Raw genomic sequence first — 19,196 nt, forward strand, 5'->3', positions numbered from 1 at the left:
GCCTTGGGTTTTAGGGACAACGATGGAAAGCTGCACACGTCCGCGATAGAAATAAGTAAGAGACGGTTAGAGTATTGGTGGCAGAAAAGTAGAGATAAAGAACAAAAATAAATAATGGGGGAAAAATAAGGTCATTCTGCCTTAAGAGGCAGAGAGATGGACCGTGAATTTATATTTTTTTGGTATAATAACATAGATTTAATCAATGTAGATAAGGTATTAGGCCAACATGAAACAAGGAAGCTTTTTTTTTTTTTTTCTTCGAGCCTGGTGGCAGACATGTCACCGCCCCGTTTTAAAGGGGACGCTCATAGCATCCATCCATCCATCCTAGACCGGCTGGGCGGGGAGAGGTTCTTTGCGGTACGTTCCACATGGGTTTCCTTTGCGCATGCGTGGCCGTCGCCTAGCAACGGAGACACGCGCCTTGCGAGCGCGGCCAGATGTTCTCTGGCGCGGCCAAGCACAGGCATGTTGGGCGTGTGGTAGTGCGGTAGTACGGTCCCTAGAATATGCTGAGCGTAGGGGTAGTGCCGCTTTGCCGCTGCGGCGACTACGCTCAGCACTTGTTGAGGGCAGATTCCGTGCCACTTTTCCTGCGGCGCGGGTCACTGTGGAGCCTGCAGTGGCGACAGCGCCCGAAGATGTAAGGCACCTGCGGGACTTGTTAGTAGCGACTGACAATTGCGTGCGGTAGATATTGCCGTACTTATGGCGTTTACCGTACGGAGGTGCTAAGATGCCCCAATGAAATGGCCTGTACTAAAGTACAATAAAAACTCAGGGTCCCTTTTGCATTTGCCTGAGACGACTGGAAGGTGAAAGCCATCAAGATGATGGTCTAGATGAATTACCAACCCGTTCGAACGCTCACGTTAATAGGCCTAGTTGCTGTATAACTTCGCAGGTAAGAACTTCAGCACAAACGAGGACGAATTACAAAGAGATGAGACGAGTCCTGGCGCAGTGCGCGTGTTCCGTCCTATTAGCGCTGAAGTTTTCACCTTTAAAATGTACTGAAGTAACATCTGTATCGGATGAAATGAAGTAGCACAAGCACAGACCTTTAATATTTTCATGAAGCTAGATGCAATGGGTCGCGGGCCGCTGCGGATGCCTGCGTGCAGCGCATATAATCGCCCATCGAGCTGCACGCCCAATACTTCATTCAAATGTGCCCGCGTGGGAGCCTTCGTCCCTAAGTTTTCCTATTCTTCTAAGCTTGATTTCGGCTGTTATAGAGCGACATTTTTATTTGGGTCCTTATAGCCGTCGGCGTGCGGCGTCTGCTAGCGCGCGCTGCCCATATTTTCCAAGGCCAGGCGTTCAGGGGCGTAGCCAGAAATTTTTTTCGGGGGGGGGGGGGTTCAACCATACTTTATGTATGTTCGTGCGTGCGTTTGTATGTGTGCGTGCCTATATACGTAAGCAAAACTGAAAAATTTCGGGGGGGGGGGGTTTGAACCCCCCCAACCTCCCCCTTGGCTACGTCCCTGCAGGCGTTTGCGTGAGGCGGGTGCCAGTGAAGTCGAAAGAACAGGGAAAAATCTAGGGACTTTAGGTGCCAGCGCGCGCTGCCCATGGTTGCCCGGCGTGGCCACGCATGCGCAAAGGAGACCCATGTGGAACGTACTGCAAAGAACCTAAGAAGTTGAAATACCTCCAGCCACAAATTCTTGGAGGAAACCCGACGTTTCGAGACCGGCTTGGTCTCTTCTTCAGGGGTGACTGTGCTGATCAGGGGGGCTTCGTCGCAGCTTGTTTTTGGCTCCGCCTTTCTCTTTCCCTCACATTCCGGAGGCCGTGCACGTAGATCGGAGGCATTGTTCCGAGGGACCGGTTCACATTCGCAGGTGTGTTCTGGATGTGCCACGACTCGAGTAAGAGCCTCCTTCCCAGATTCCTTTCCGTTTCTATGATGGAAGCGCCCTCGAAGTCAATTTTGTGGTCGTGCTTCTCGCAATGCTCTGCAAGGGCACTGCGTTGCATTTCCATCTTTCTGACGTCGTTTTTGTGTTGGCGCATTCTTTCCAGGAAGCACTTACTCTCGCCTATGTAGCTCGCTGGACAGTCAGCACATGACACTTTGTAGACCACGCCCTGGTGTTGCTCCCGGGATGGTCGATCTTTCGGCCGCGGTAGTAAGCGAGCGAGCGTTGAGGCCGGCTTGTGAACCACCGTGACCCCAGCTTTTCCGAGAACCCTGGCGAGCTGTTCGCTAGTTCCCGGAACATACGGGATGACGACTCGTTGGGCTGGTTTCTTCGATACCATTGTATCCGGTGGGGTGGCCAGCGTGGGGGGAGGGTCGCGTTTGTCGTTCGCAGGTGCGTCTCCGCGGTGGGGAAGCTGATCTCTCGGCATGCGGCGTGCCACACGGCGGATGAAAGCTGTCGTGTATCCGTTCTTTCTTAACTCGGCCACGATCCTCTCTTCTTCTCTCTTTCTCTCTCCTTCTGATGTGCAAATGGCTCTTGCTCGTGAAAAGAGTGCCGACACCACGGAAGCTTTGTGGGCAGTGGGGTGACTCGAGGTGAAATGCAAATACCTGCCGGTGTTACACGACCACGACGTGTCCGCCACTACCAAAGATCATTGCGGCTGCCGAGGAAGGCATCAGGAGACTCGACAGTGGAATTCGAGAGAACCCCACCGGATACAATGGTATCGAAGAAACCAGCCCAACGAGTCGTCATCCCGTATGTTCCGGGAACTAGCGAACAGCTCGCCAGGGTTCTCGGAAAAGCTGGGGTCACGGTGGTTCACAAGCCGGCCTCAACGCTCGCTCGCTTACTACCGCGGCCGAAAGATCGACCATCCCGGGAGCAACACCAGGGCGTGGTCTACAAAGTGTCATGTGCTGACTGTCCAGCGAGCTACATAGGCGAGAGTAAGTGCTTCCTGGAAAGAATGCGCCAACACAAAAACGACGTCAGAAAGATGGAAATGCAACGCAGTGCCCTTGCAGAGCATTGCGAGAAGCACGACCACAAAATTGACTTCGAGGGCGCTTCCATCATAGAAACGGAAAGGAATCTGGGAAGGAGGCTCTTACTCGAGTCGTGGCACATCCAGAACACACCTGCGAATGTGAACCGGTCCCTCGGAACAATGCCTCCGATCTACGTGCACGGCCTCCGGAATGTGAGGGAAAGAGAAAGGCGGAGCCAAAAACAAGCTGCGACGAAGCCCCCCTGATCAGCACAGTCACCCCTGAAGAAGAGACCAAGCCGGTCTCGAAACGTCGGGTTTCCTCCAAGAATTTGTGGCTGGAGGTATTTCAACTTCTTAATTCTTCTACCCAGCCAGACAGACTTCTGTCGAAATGTTTACATTTATGCAAAGAACCTCTCCCGGCTGGGCGGAGCCTACGCGCCGTGACGTCGCTACAAGGGCGCTAAATATATCGACGGCGCCTACCGCTGTTTACAAACATGGAGTAGGTCTTAGCACGAAGCAAGTACTGGGTGGGGGGTGTAGGACCGCCGTCAGAACCGGGCGCTTGTTGTTTTTATTTACTTTGTGCGGTAAACTTGGGAGGCCACGCCACTCGTTGTGTTGCGTTCACTCCGGCGCGCGGTGCGACTTTAGCGGCATTTTGTCAAAGCAGGTGCAACCGGATAGGCCCTGACCGCAGGCTCCAAAGTGCCTGCGCATCGCCCTGCGAAGTCCTTGGGCTCCGGAGATGGCGGATCGCATCTGGTTTTTTGTGCCGCACAGGACAAAGGAATCCGCCTCCACGCTGGCGACCGCAGGAAGGAATGGAAACGCCTTCGTGATAACCCCCTGATTGCCAGCGGCACCTTCCGGCTGCGCATGAATGCGCTAAAATCCCTAGATTGGGGGCACTGACAATATTTCGCGGCCGAGATAGCCTGCGGGATTTATTCCTGTGCACATGCGTATATCATCTGCAAAATACCAACAGCGAATATAGGTTGGAAGTTATTTTAAATGAATTTTGAAGTTTGCGTGAGCGATCGACATCTTCGCGCTACTGACACCCTCAAAGGGGACCCTTGGGGACCCCCTGCTTCCCTCACGTGACCACGTTGCAACAAGTTATGATGACGTCATAGCCGCTATGTTTTTTTACCGCGTCAGCCTACTTCTTGGCGGCTGCTCGCGAAGCGTGCGGAAGTGCGTCACAGTTCTGTGTGCTGACGTGATCGAGCGCTGCATCCGCTAGGTGGTGATAGTTGCACCCTGAGGCTTGTAGTTTTTGAAACCGAAACTGACACTGGTCGGTAATGAGGAGCCTGTAATTATCTGTCGCGCGCTGCAGCAAACGATGTGCCGTGTTATGACTAACAGGCCCCCAGAAACACATTGCAGCAAAAAAACGCGAGGCCAAAATTTTTGTGTCAGTACCCCTTTAAGTACCGACAACCATTGAAGCGCCGGCGACGACTCTCATTGGCTAACGCTCGTTTTCGGGACCCATGTTCTTCCTAACGCTTTCCTAGCACCTGGTGAAACGCGTGCCCAGCTCACTATTGACGAGGTATTGGCGGGAGGAAAAAGGCGCGTCGCGTTAGCATACTGTCCGCTGAAAAATGCGTGGCTGATGTACTTAGACGTACGCGGCTTTGTAAAACTCCCAAGTTAGGAAGAAAATGGCGGTAGACGCCGGCTGCGCGTGAGAGAGGGCCGGGAGAGAAAGCAGTTGCCGGTACTTAGGTAAAAGGGAAAAGTATAGGGAGTTTGGAATGGGACTCTTCCAGGCCCCGGTGCGGCGGTGGCGAGGTCTCGCATCGGTGTTGCCCCACAGTTTGCTGTTTGCGCGCTTCGTGGTCGCCACCCAAGCAGAAATAAGACAAAGCCGCCTGCTTTTTGGCACCGCGCGGTCGCCTGAGGTGTTCGTCACTGTGTCGCTTGCATCAGGTAACTCTAGGTGGCCACCGCATATTGACAATTATGCTTGGGAAGGGTGCAACAGGATCGTATCAGAAAGGAAAGGTGGGGGTGTAGGAATGCTAATTCACCGCGGAGCCAAATGGGTTAGAGTGAAACAGACTTGTTCAGAGCACCTCTGGGTTTTGGGGCGCAGTAGACGGAAAGAAAACGTGGATAGGGGTAGCCTATGCTTGTGTACGGGAAATAACCGCGGAGAAAAGAATCGGGAGGTAGTAGATTGCGTGGGTGCGGATATTAAAGAATTTGGTAATCAGTGAATGCGATAAGTCAACGCCGTAATGTTACATGAACGAGGGCTAGCAGCTACCTCTTTTTGCTCCGATCTCACTTAAAGGGGCCCTGCAACACTTTTTGAGCAGGGTCAAAGAGCGCTGCCAATCGGTAGTCGAGGCTCCCGAGAACACGCGAGCCAAATATTATAGCGAAGCGCGCGGCCTGGAATTTACAATAAATTCTCAAAGTCAGCTGAAAATCGCTCCCTCTTCTCTCGACAAATGATGTATTAGTCCGCAATATATGACGCGATTGTCGGCAGTTACACCATTGGCTGATGTTATAATCACGATAACACCCTCACTATTACCTTCGTTGTTAATTTTGAGTTCTATAAGTAGATAATATGTATGTTTATATTGTGTTATGCCGTTAAAACACCGAACAAATATTAATATTAGCACTTCCTCGGCGAGGACCACGCAAGCCGACCGGAAGTGGCGCCACAGACCACGTGGTTGCGCCCAGACGCCAGAGGGAAAAAAATGAAGAAACAAAATTCCGCCGGCGCTGACGTAACTCCTGGGCAGAGCCTCGCACCTCCGCGCTCCCTCCCTCTACACCCCGCGCAGCTTTCCGCGCGCTGGCGGCGTTCAGCAGAGGGAGAAAGCTGCGGAACGTGATTTCTATAATTTGATAACACCACTTAGGCTTGACGGACTCGAAAAATTTTTGAGGCATATGACTCGTAAAGTCTGACAAAAATTTTTTGGAGGCACCAAGGAACAAGGACAAGAAATGACAGGACTGGTGCCAACCTGTCATTTCTTGTCCTTGTTCCTTTGTGCCTCCAAATTTTTGTCAGACCATGCACCAACTAGCCCAAGAACGCGTTTTAATCGACTCGTAAAGGGTCATACGTCAATAATGAGACTATTCCAATATAACTCAGAAAGGTGTTGCGGGGCCTCTTTAACTCTGCAAAACGCTGGTGTATGGCAGTACGACCGCTCCCGGGAGAGAAACGGTTTTCGGTCAGTTTGTCGTATCAGTGGTCGAACGCGAAGTAGTGAGATCACAGCGCTCACAGCGCGTAGAAGGTATACGAGCCGTTTGCTGGGGGATGTCTGCCGAAATAGCACGCGTGCCAGCGCTCTCGACCGCGCCCTTATAGTCAAAGTTCACAGTTGCTGCTCGACTTACGCAGTCCCTCTCCCCAGACATCGCTTCCTGCTCCTTCGCCCAGCAAATGACGGGCGGTGCGTTTCCTTCTGTTTGAGAAGCAATCGACGGCAGGCCTCGCACGAGGGTTGATGCTATTCCGTGTGACGGAGATGGCCAGCTTGTTTCATCTCTGCTTTAGCCATGTTCTTTGCCAACGCTCGCGGGCTTTTACTCGCGGCTAGAACATACGATGCGCGGAGCGAAATTATCGATTTAGAGTTTATACGGAACATGACGGCGACAGTGAAAACCTGTCCTGAGTGTTCATACAATTGCTAACTGTAGCGAAGCGTTGGAAGCCTGTAATGGGTCGCCCTCTCGAGCGCTTACTAGTGGGTCGTCCCCTTCCGCTCTTCTCGGACAGCACGCTCCTCGCGCTCAGAGTCGGCACCCCGCCTTGACTGTCGCAGTCGTGTATCATCGCCGAGTGCCCGCTAATAAACGTCTTTGTAATTCGGTGGAGGGTGCTAGGCTTTCACAACAACTTCGGCCCCCATTCGATGCCCCTGGCTCTTCGATCCCGTACCCTGCCGCCTACGATGCCTCAAGACGCCTCCCAGCAAACGCCCCCGCCTACACCGACCTCCTGTCCAGGTGTCCCTCGTATCCTGGCGCAGATGGCACCGACGTGGAGGACTGGCTCGCTATTTACGAGCGCGTGAATGTCCCCAATAAATGGGACGAGGCAGGAAAACTGACTAACCTGGTTTTCTACGTCGCGGGTGTGGCGGGCTTGTGGTACAACAACCACGCATCAGATTTTACGACGTGGTCCGACTTCAAGACCGCCATTATCAATGTGTTTGGCCGCCCTGCCGTTCGTAAGCTGCAGGCCGAACAGCGCTTACGTGAACGCGCTCAGCAAGTCGGTCAATCATTCACCAGTTACATTGAAGACGTCCTCGATTTCTGTAAGAAAGCCGACGCCACCATGTCCGAATCTGACAAGATCCGGCACATCATGAAAGGCATCGACGACGACGCCTTCACCATGCTGCTCGCCAAGAACCCCAGCACAGTGGCAGAGGTCATAACGCTCTGCCACTGTGCTATGAGGAGCTGCGCCGGCAGTGATCGATGACCCGTCGCTCTCCATCACACGACGCCGAGCTCGCTGGCTTGTCGACCATATCCGACCACTCCGCGTTGCTCGCAGAGATGAAGACATTCGTGCACGAGGAAATCGCGCGCCAGTTTTCTCTGCTGGACTTTGCTCGCCCGTAGTACGTTCAACAGCCGTCGACCACACTTCTGCCTCCGCTCCGTCGAGCAATTGAGCAAGAAATCGCAGAGGTCATGCCCGAGTACCACCAGCACCATACGGCTCCTGCACCCTTGAGTTACGCCCAAGTGGTCGCAAGAACGCCCCTAGCAATCCCTACGGCTGCCCCACACATTTACGCCGAAGCCTCCGCTCGACCTCACTCTTTCGAGCTGGATGTACCGGTAACCTGCGCCGACGTCACGCACAGGCCACGACTGCAGCCCACCATCCAGTCCTATCATTTGCGCCCCGTCAATCCCGTCCTACACCATGGACGGGCCCTTCCCCAGCGAACCGATGGCGCACACCTGACAACCGCCCCATATGCTTCGCATGTGGTTACGCCGGCCACGTGGCGCGCTATTGCAATCGCGTGCAGCCGCCTAGAGTCGCGTCGCCTGCCACCAGCCAGTCGAACCGCCCATATTACGACCCACCTACGCTTCTGTCGCCGACGTCTCGCCCCGCTCCATCTACCCGCCGTTTACCGTCACCACGACGCCGCTCGCTGTCACCGATGCGGCCACGTCTGGTTCCACGCGACCAGGAAAACCAGTCGTCGCAGTCCACGAGGCAAGGGCTGCGATGCTATCGAACTGCGAAAGCCCTCAGCGAAGCCCATCGAACGTGATATACGTGTTTGTGGACGGTGTTCGTGCATCTGCCCTTATCGAAACTGGAGCCGCCGTATCCGTTATGGACGCAAATCTTAGCCGAATACTGCGAAAAGTGACGACGCCACTTTCCGGGCTCTCCCTCCGTACAGCCAGCGCCCAAAGCATTCACCCTACAGTGGTGTGCACAGCCCGCGTCATGATTAAGAACGCTATGTACGCCGTCGAATTGATCATAATTCCTGCATGCTCTCACGACGTCATTCTCGGATCGGATTTTCTCTCCCGCCACGACGCCGTAATTCATTGCGCACCCGCCGAAATAGAGCTCTCAATATTCTCTAATTTGGCGCCGGCAGACAGTCCATCGGCTTCGAGCAAGGTACTCGTCAAAGACGACATCAAAGTGCCTGCAAACTCGTCAACGGCGGTGTTAGTCTACTGCGCCAGTCTATCTGACACCGTTGCACTCCTCTCGCCATATGACCGTGTTTGCACGAGGAAAGGCTTGCTGGTGCCTTTCGCGACCGTTGAAGTCACTCAGGGCAGCACCTCTATTTTTGTAATCAACCCTTCCCCGTACAGTGTTACGTTGGTGCGAGGGGAATGTCTCGTCAGCGTGGAACCTCTCGAAGACGCACAAGTTATGGACGAGCCCGATGACTCGCACGGCCGAAGTTCCAGTACGCTCAGTGCTGTTTCGACGTCTGGTTCATCACCCGCTGACGTATTTGGTTCCTCCATAGCTGACAACCTTACGCAGGTCCAGCGTTCCCAGCTTCTGGACCTGTTGGAAGAATTTCGCCCTTCTTTCGATGTCGCTCAAACTTCTCTCGGCCGCACGTCGACCGTTACGCATGGCATCGACACTGGCGACCACCTGTCACTGCGGCAACGTCCATATCGCGTATCTCCCGCAGAACGCCGTGTAATCACCGAGCAAGTCGACGACATGCTTCGGCGCGATGTCATTCGACCCTCTAACAGCCCCTGGGCGTCTCCTGTCGTTTTTGTTGCGAAGAAGGACGGTTCTGTGCGGTTCTGTGTGGACTACAGACGACTCAACAAGATCACTCGTAAGGACGTGCATTCACTGCCGCGAATAGACGACGCGATTTACAGCCTGCAAGGCGCCGAATTCTTTTTATCTCTTGATTTGCGCTCAGGGTACTGGCAAGTACCTATGGCTGATGACGCTCGACCGAAGACCGCCTTTGTCACGCCCGACGGCCTGTACGAGTTCAACGTCATGTCGTTTGGGCTGTGTAATGCGCCCGCCACCTTTGAGCGCATGATGGATACCGTTCTGCGCAACCTGAAATGGCACACGTGCTTGTGCTACATCGACGACGTCGTCGTGTTTGCTCCGGACTTCTCCACGCATCTTCAACGCCTACGGCATGTTTTAACGCGTTTGAGCGACGCCGGTCTGCAACTCTATCTAAAGAAGTGCCGATTTTCAGCACGGCAGCTGACAATCCTCGGCTACGTCGTGTCCAAGGACGGAATTCTTCCCGATCCAGCCAAGCTTCGGGCCGTGACCGAGTTCCCCAAACCTACGTCCGTCAAAGAACTGCGCAGTTTCGTAGGACTGTGTTCCTACTTTCGGCGCTTCATTCGAAATTTCGCGACTATCATATCGCCACTGACGAAGCTCCTCGGAAGTAACGGGCCCCTCCATTCGTGGTCGTCAGAGTGCGACGACACTTTCGCAAAGCTCCGTCGTTTGTTGCCGTCGCCTCCCATACTACGCCACTACGACCCTACGGCCCCTACAGAGGTACACACAGACGCTAGCGGTGTTGGCCTCGGCGCTGTCCTTGCGCAGCGCAAACCAGGTTTCCCTGAATATGTCGTGGCATATGCAAGTCGTACGCTTACTAAAGCCGAGACCAATTACACCGTCACCTAAAAGGAATGCCTGGCGATCATCTGGGCCCTTACGAAATTCCGACCTTATTTGTATGGTCACCCATTTGATGTCATCACCGACCATCATGCACTATGCTGGTTGTCGTCATTGAAGGATCCCTCAGGCCGCCTCGCCTGCTGGGCACTTCGCCTACAGGACTGCGATATCCGCGTGCTGTACCGCAACGGACGCCAGCATGCTGACGCCGACGCACTCTCGCGCTCCCCCTTGCCTGACGACAATACTCCCAGCTCAGTCTCTCACAATGCCGTTTCCTCTATCGACATTCACACCATCGCTACTGAACAGCGCAAGGATCACTGGATTGCCTCACTGATAGCCTTGCTGACTGATCCATCGGCGACACCATCCACTCGCGCGTTGCGTCGTCGAGCACACCATTTCGCCGTTCGCGACGACCTCCTCCACCGACGCAATTACGGCGACGGCCGCCAGTGGCTACTCGTAATACCCCGCAGTCTGCGTTCTGACATATGCGCGTCGTTCCACTCTGATCCGCAGTGTGCACACTCTGGGGTATCGAAAACCTACCACCGCATTCGCCAACGGTACTTTTGGCGAGGGATGTACCGCTACGTGCAGAAGTTCGTTCGCTCCTGCATCGATTGTCAGCGCCGCAAAACTTCAACGCACCTGTCGCCGGCAGGTCTGCAACCTCTACCTTGCCCTGACCGGCCGTTTGGGCGCGTTGGCATCGATTTGTATGGACCACTTCCTCTAACGTCGGCTGGTAACCACTGGGCCATCGTCGCTGCTGACCACCTTACGCGATACGCCGAAACTGCCGCCCTCCCAGCGGCTACAGCGCCTGATGTTGCCTCCTTCCTGCTGCACCGATTCATGCTGCGCCACGGTACACCCCAGGAGCTACTCAGCGATCGAGGTCGTGTCTTCTTGTTTGAAGTCGTCGAAGCCATTCTCAGAGTGCAGCGTTGTTCACAGGAAAACTACTGCTTACCACCCACAGACGAATGACCTCACCGAACGCTTTAACCGCACGCTCGGCGACATGCTCTCGATGTACGTCGCTGCCGATCACAGAAATTGGGATGCCATTTTTCCTTTCGTCACCTACGCCTATAATACCGCCCCTCAGAGCACTACTGGTTTCTCTCCCTTTTTCTTATTGTACGGCAGGCACCCGTCGCACACAATCGACACAATCCTTCCATACAAGCCGGATCCGTCTGAATGTGCGCCTATTTCTGCCACAGCAAGACTTGCTGAGGAGTGTCGGGAGCTTGCCAAGACATTTACTACGCATGACCAAGAGCGGCAGAAGAGCATTCGCGGTGACACCACCACTTCTGCGCCCACGTTTCTCCCTGGAGCACTCGTATGGCTCTAGGTCCCTACCACTGCAACTGGCCTCTCTTCAAGATTACTGCCGAAATACGACGGCCCCTACCGTGTCGTCGAATGCACGTCCCTGGTCAACTACGTGATCGAACCCCTTGAACCATCTTCGGACATGCGCCGTCGAGGGCGCGACATTGTCAACGTGGACCGCCTGAAACCCTACCATGACCCGCTCATAGTGACAAGCAGTTAGGTCGCCAGGCGGCTCCCTTTTCGTACCCGGGGTAATTGTAGCGAAGAGTTGGAAGCCTGTAATGGGTCGCCCTCTCGAGCGCTTACTAGTGGGTCGTCCTCTTCCGCTCTTCTCGGACAGCACGCTCCTCGCGCTCAGAGTCGGCACCCCGCCTTGACTGTCGCAGTCGTGTATTATCGCCGAGTGCTCGCTAATAAACGTCTTTATACTAACGAATAAAAATATACAATAAACCGTCGAAGCGGGCTCGCCTTTTTCCTGGAAAGCTGCATCGTCTCCGCTGTAAAGAGTGCGTCCGTTGGAAGAATCATATAATCCGGCGCCTTTTCCATTGGTTTCGTTCTCGCCTTCAATACCCTTCTTACAGGGGACACCTCCTCGCCACTTATTTCTTCATAAAGCACACGTACAATGTCAGCACTACGCGTTGAACCTATCATGATTTCGCGTTTGTCGGCTACAGTCTGTTATCTCTGCATGCGCGGTCGCAAACGCACAAAATGGAGCGAAGTCAGTTAATGGCGCACTATAGTAGTGCTAGAGAAGCGAGAGCGGGTGGGCGGCTGCATAGCAAAGCAGTATGAGAGACGATTCACAACTGTTATTTTTCGTACATGGACCAGTCGAGAGTATGTACCCTGATGATGTCACTGTGAATCACTGTTTTGGCATCACGAAGTGCACCAAAAGACAAGAAACGCCAAGAGAGAATAACACGCTCGTTGTTTTTGTTTTTTGTCGTATTATCAGATGCTGTTAGGGGTCCTTTATAAAAACAGGGCGTGCAAACACGGACACAGGAGAGTATTCAGGACACCAGAAACGCCGCTAAGAACTGTAAGATCACACAGCAGCGGAACCGAAGGTAGACACAAATATTTATCTGCGCATTCCCACGTAAGAGGCCATACCTATATCAATCAAGTGCGAGTAGTGGTCTACGTGAGAGATAGCTGTTCACTCTCTCGACTTTTCTCTTATGTCTGTGTTTCCACGTCATGTCTTCTTAACACGGCTACCTACTAGCTAGCTCAGTTATATTATAAGTTTGCCATTCTATTTGCTTCTGTATTTATTTGTCGATTTACTCGAGTAAGAATGAAAGAAAAAAGTGTACTAACGCACCGATATACATATATTACTCTTTATTTATTTATGCACAGTGTAATAGGTCCAAGACTCCAAGAATATGCTATCCAGTGAGTTGGGTCGTCGCCCTTTGAGGCTGCAGGACGCGGCAGCGTTAAGGTCAGGCAATACTCGTGATCATTCTGGAGAAGAAAAAGACACAACTTCTGGGTAGGTATTCTCTATGCGTTCATCCAAAGGAGATGTCCACAGTCCATTACGGCAGAGCGCATTAAGTGATTCAAAAAAGCGGTGAGCCATGATGTCACCTCGCTCTTGACCACGTCGCCGCACCGAACCCGCCAGCACATTCCTAGCGTAAGAAGTGAGCGGACGAAATGCACAGAAACAGGAACTTTTCAAGTCTGAATGTGCATATGAATGTGTTACAAATGTTTGAGAACGGTGCAGGGAATGCTTACCGACCTTAAGCCTGTTTCACATGCGAGCGATTTTGCTCCAAGAGCGGAGCGGCTGCCGTCGCGGGAGCCCAAAAACAGGTTTTAACCCTTTGCGGTCCAAAACCTTTACCCACTTTCCGGCTCTAGTGGTCCGAAACTATTTCGCCAGTTTCTGGCGCCGCGAATAAAAACACAAGCTGTGGAAGAGAAACGCACAGGATATTTATTTTTGCTCCTGCATTCTGCAGGCAACTCTTTTAGTGATATTTGGGCAACGTATGATACCGCTCAAAGCATTCCCCTGTGTGCAGGCCAGGGTTATTACTGCAGGTTTCCACCGCCGCCGTCGTCGTCTTCGTCACTCACTTCTGTCGAATCACTGTCATCACTGTCTGGTGGAGGCACGTAATTCTCTTCCTCACTAAAGTCATCCTCGCTTTCGCTAAAAGCACCGCCGTAAAACGCACGCGGTGAAAACGTGGCCATGCTTCTCAGCGAACCGCGCGCGCGAGTGGGTACGCTCTAGGCCCCGTGCTGATCATAGTGCTGCACCCTAGTGTCAAAAAAGTAAAACCTCAACAAACAAAGCTCACTTATTCCTCAAGAGATGGCCCTTCATGTATACAAAAAATGCGCGCGACTCGCGGTGAGAAAACAGCAAAATTTAAACCACGAACACCCTTGTCGGGCGGGGCCCGACAGCGGACCGCTACGGCCGTGTTGCGTTGTCGGGCGCTGCCCGACAACGGACCGCAAAGGGTTAAGAGCGACCAGTGGACGCTCGTAACGCCAGCGATCGAGATCGCCGGAGTTGGAAAAATTCGCTCGCGGCAGAGCGTCTGCCCAAGGTCACCCAATGGGAGAGCAGTGACGTGGGGAGCACGTGATTGCAGGGGCGGAGTCGAGGAGCGGGCGCGTGCGCACAGAGCCGTCGATGGAGAGAGTCTGGCGAATGGGCAGGGCAGTGACGTCGCAGCGCCGCGATCACGCTGTTCACGTCACCGCCACGCCTCCGCTCCGGCGGCGTCCGCCATATATAGTCTTTCCGCGCGACGGGCGCACGGCTGAGGCTATGTACGTAACATCAGCCAATGCCGACAATCGCGTCATATATTGCGGACTAATACATCATTTGTCGAGAGTAGAGGGAGCGATTTTCAGCTGACTTTGAGAATTTATTGTAAATTCCAGGCCGCTCGCTTCGCTATAATATTTGGCTCGCGTGTTCTCGGGAGCCTCGACTACCGATTGGCAGCGCTTTTTGACCCTGCTCAAAAAGTGTGGCAGGGCCCCTTTAAGAGCGACCAGTGGACGCTCGTAACGCCAGCGATCGAGATCGCCGGAGTTGGAAAAATTCGCTCGCGGCAGAGCGTCTGCCCAAGGTCACCCAATGGGAGAGCAGTGACGTGGGGAGCACGTGATTGCAGGGGCGGAGTCGAGGAGCGGGCGCGTGCTCCAGGAGAGACTCGGTTTCCTAGCAGACGACATTCGCTGTAACGAGCTGGCAGTGTAGAAACGCCGTTCTTTTCCTTTTGTTGTTCTTTACTGCGCTTCCATCAAAGCAGACAAATCGTTTGCACGTGTCATGTTGTTCTTTTGTATCTTTATCGAATCGTGGCACCAACACAGGTCCGTACAGGGGGACCCTACGGCACTGCGCACTTGTTGGTCGCAGGACATGTTTCAGTTTTTTTTTTTAACACGAAAGTGTTTTATGCCGGGGTCCACCAAGTACATCCGTCACGGATATGACGTTGATGAAATGGACGCCAACCGGTGAGAAAGAAATACCCCGCTGGGAATCGAACCCACGACGTTGCTGCCGCGACGGCAAGCGCCCGGCGTCCTACCGACTAAGCTAACTCGGGAGATGCGAGACACGGTGCCAACGCGCCTTATATCTTTCACATATTCTCTTTCGCGGCGGGCGGAGCGGGGCGGTGCCGCCGTCTGTGAGATGTGAAAAGAAGTAATGCTTCACGATCGACACTTACTAGCGCTTACTCCGAGATTGCACGCGACATCGGAGGTCATGGTTACAGCGTCTCGATACCAGAGAGGTAGACTGGCCGCGCTGGCGTCGCCGGGGCACCCTTGACGCAGTTACGTTGGTTAAGATCTTTCTTTGCCTTTCGCTTCGTGTTAGCGTGCGTCGGCTCATCGGAGTAGTGCAGCTTCCACGTGCACCAACGGGATTTCTCCGCCGCCAACTGCTTCAATTGCGAGAGCACCGAATAACAAAACTGCTGCAATACGCGTTGCAGAAAGGACGCGATTTCGACGGGCGAATGTCGTGCCTTGGTGGAGCGAGAGCAGCGCCTGCGAGACAGAAACCACCGGGACGCACGCGTTTGCGGCTCAGGCTACGAACCTCTACCTCCCGTGTTGCTGAAGCGCAGTGTGTGTTAGTGTATGCATGAGCACAGGCGTCGGCTACCCATTACTAGAGAGCGCACACTGTGTAGTTTCTCGCCTTAATCGACGACGCTTTGAAGAAGTGCATACCGGGTACCAGTGTTGATTATGAGCTTGTTGATATCATCCTTACGCGGGATTCACGATTCGCTGTGTCCAAATATATGTTCACACCGTCAGCTACCACAACGGTTTAATCATAATCATGGGTGTTAGTCGTCGCGATAGAGACATGCTGTCAACATGGGTGCATCCACGTCAAACGATGCTATAGCTGCCAAACACGAATAGACGTTGTACAAGGTCTCATATATCTCTACACAATAAGCCCTACTTCTGTGAAGACACGTTTCACTTTCGTGTTATACCGATTCCTATGACGGAGGGATCAGCCATGTTTTTCTTTTTACTACTCTGGCCCAGCACGTTCGAATAGTTTACTGTTTTCTTTTTTTTTTCAATGGTCACGTACCCGGAAGACGACAAATGAGAGCCCCCCCAGACGACGACATTGTGGGTTTGCAATGGTTGCCGGCCCAGACGGCGCACCAACGCCTTGCGGCATTCGAGAGCAAAATCCACCGAAAGCACTGTGAAAGCTTAAAACCACAAAAACCAATTCTTTCCTTTGCTTTTCCATGGCCAAGTGTATGGGCGTGGAAGAAGACTAGTAATCATATTTGTAGCGCAAAAAAACCAGACGTAGACACAGGTAAGGAACACATACCCGTCCTGTGTATGTGTTCCTTACTTGTGTCTACGTCTGGTTTTTTGCGCTACAAATATGATTACTAGTGATTCAAACCAACTAGCCCTCATCACCGCCTTGAGTGCAAGAAGACTTGCGTGGTAAAAAAGGAAAGCTGGAACAGAAATAAACGTGACTACTGAAGTTTAATTGCACTCTGATACACTGCACATTTTCGTCATTCAAGGTTTAGGCGCGTGAAAATCCAGCACCGAGGTAGAAGGCTGGTGAAACTCGCAACCCAAGTGCACCAAAACAAGCGAACTCGGAGAAAGGAAACCCGCGGGTAACGGGCGCTTTCCACAACCATCACTGCGCATCGCAGAGGCGCGCGCCGCGCAAAAGCGGTGCATGTGACCGAGCGTCCTGTCGCCGCTCAATCGCCGCGGGCCCCGCCGCTCAGTCGCTCGCATGTGAAACAAACAGCTGCGTTAGACGAGCGGCCGCATTAAACCTAAATCGATGGCTGACACGATCAAAAGACATGTGCACCGAAAATCGGATCTCTCAGGGCTGCGTTCGTTGCATTGAAGCGCATTCCGTCCTTGTCATTTGTGTCGAGAGTGTTTGAAAGCTTCGTAGTGGCATGATGGCGCTACAGAACAAGAACCGGACACAGGGGGCGCCCTTCTCGCCGAGCTCCCGCTATTCAGCGGCCGCTCAGATGGACAGTTCATTACATGGACACATCGAGAAGAGCTCCTCCGGGGAAGTGCTGTATTTTATTTCCAGATTCCCCATTCGAAATAAAAGACTAACGGCGGCGCGCCGCACTTATTGCGCGGCGGCGGCGGCGGTGGCGGCGCACACCTCTAGCCGCAGCACGAAGTCAACAAAATGATGGGAAATATATTTAGAGAAAAAATCCACTGTACAGAAATTGGTCGAGGCAAAAATTAAAGGTGGAAGTAAACGCTGGGTGACAGAGATTCACGAAAAAAAAAAAATTGGGGGACGCTTAAGCTTCGCCTTTAAGAGTTGAACGCGATAGCAATATCCTGCCCCTAGTGCGCACTTCGAACACTACGAGTGTTTAACAGAATGCGCGCAATAAGGTGTGTGCCTTATGTAATGGGTAGCATGCCTTAAACCAGGAGCAATTATGCGCGAGAACCTTTTTCGAAGCTGCGGTGCACCCACTACGTGGTCTTACGGGAATACGCGCAGTAATTTGTGTGCCTTTTGTAATGGGTGGCTGTCTTTAAACCACCAAGTCGTTATGATATTGACGTGGTGTGACGCCCGATGGCAATGTACGCTTGTACCACGCAATATTACTACGATATTACATCTCGTACTGTGACACCTGTATACAGGATGCGTATTTTTGGGAAGCATCAAAGTTACTTTCAGTGCAGCTCCAAGCAGAGGCGTGGCTGTGTGGTAGAACACCTGCTTGCCACGCAGCCGGCCTGGGTTCGATTCTCGCTCGGACCCAACATTTTTATTATTTATTTTATTTGCAGCTTTTTCGATTTTTCGGTCACGGACAAGATGATGATTTTTCGCTCACAACCAACGGTGCCGACGCCGACGGCGGAATTTCTGTGATACGAGCTCTTTAACGCTATCGCGTTAAAAAGAGGCCGCACCTAGAACATTTTGGAGCCACTTAAAGACGCTAGGTAGGAAGTCTGTCACAATGCAACAACATATTGTAGATGAAGGAGGAAATCAATTGGAAGGGTACGAAGCGATAGGTTACATCCGAAAGGTAACAGCCGATTCGTTTAAAAGAGCGTCCAGGGGATTTCCTCGGTGAGTAAAGTGTGGCGGAGAGAGCAACCGAGGAAGAGCTAGTACTTGAGAATTTCAACTGGAAAAAGGCCGAAGGAAAAATTCCAAAGCGCACTGCCGAGGGTTTAGATGGGGTTCCCGCTAGCCCCATTAACGAACTATGACATAACACTAAAGAAGCAATGCTGAAAGCCGTACAAAAATGCTTACAAGACAGGCAAATACCGGACAGTTGGCGAAAAAGTAGAATGAACTTAATCTATAAAGGCAAGAGAGAAAAGAATAAGATTCGCTCGTGTAGACCACTAACCATTACATCGGTACTATATACAGGTTGGCGATGCAAGCAGTAAAAATGAAAATAGAAAGTGGGCAGAACATAACGATATTTTGGGAGAACTTCAGAATGGATTTCGAGTCGACAGGCGGTTAGACGATAACCTGTTTGTTCTCACTCAGTGTACCGAAATATCTAAAATAGAAAATAATCCCTTGTACGTGGTTTTTCTAGACATCACTGGAGCGTATGACAACGTTAATCAGGAAATTTTGTGGGATATAATGAAAGGAATGGGCATAGGCGACGACTCTATACAGCTTTTGAGGGATATATACCGAGAAAATACAGTTTGCATAGAATGGGAAGGAGTTTGTAGCAAAGAGAACGTTGAAGGGGCCGAGACAGGGATGTCCTTTGTCCCCGCTGTTATTCAGGCTGTACATGGTGAGCATGGGCAAAGCGCTAGAAGGTAACAACATTGGTTTTAATCTGTCACACAAACAGGGCGGCGTGATGATTGAGCGGAAGATTCGAGGTTTATTTTATGCGGACGATATTGTCTTATTTGCGGACACCCGAGATGATACACAGCGGCTGGCAGATATATGCGGAAGGGAAGGTGAAGCTCTTGGACTAGGCTTTAGTGTAACGAAGTGTGCATTGAAGGTATTCAATGATCCCTGTAATCAGGCGGTGTCAATACAAGGCCAAGAAATACCGAGGGTAAGCGAATACAAGTACCTCGAAGTATGAGAGTGATAGACGAGAGG

The sequence above is a fragment of the Rhipicephalus sanguineus genome, chromosome 9 (assembly GCF_013339695.2).
Source record: "Rhipicephalus sanguineus isolate Rsan-2018 chromosome 9, BIME_Rsan_1.4, whole genome shotgun sequence".
Classification (NCBI taxonomy): Eukaryota; Metazoa; Arthropoda; class Arachnida; order Ixodida; family Ixodidae; genus Rhipicephalus; species Rhipicephalus sanguineus.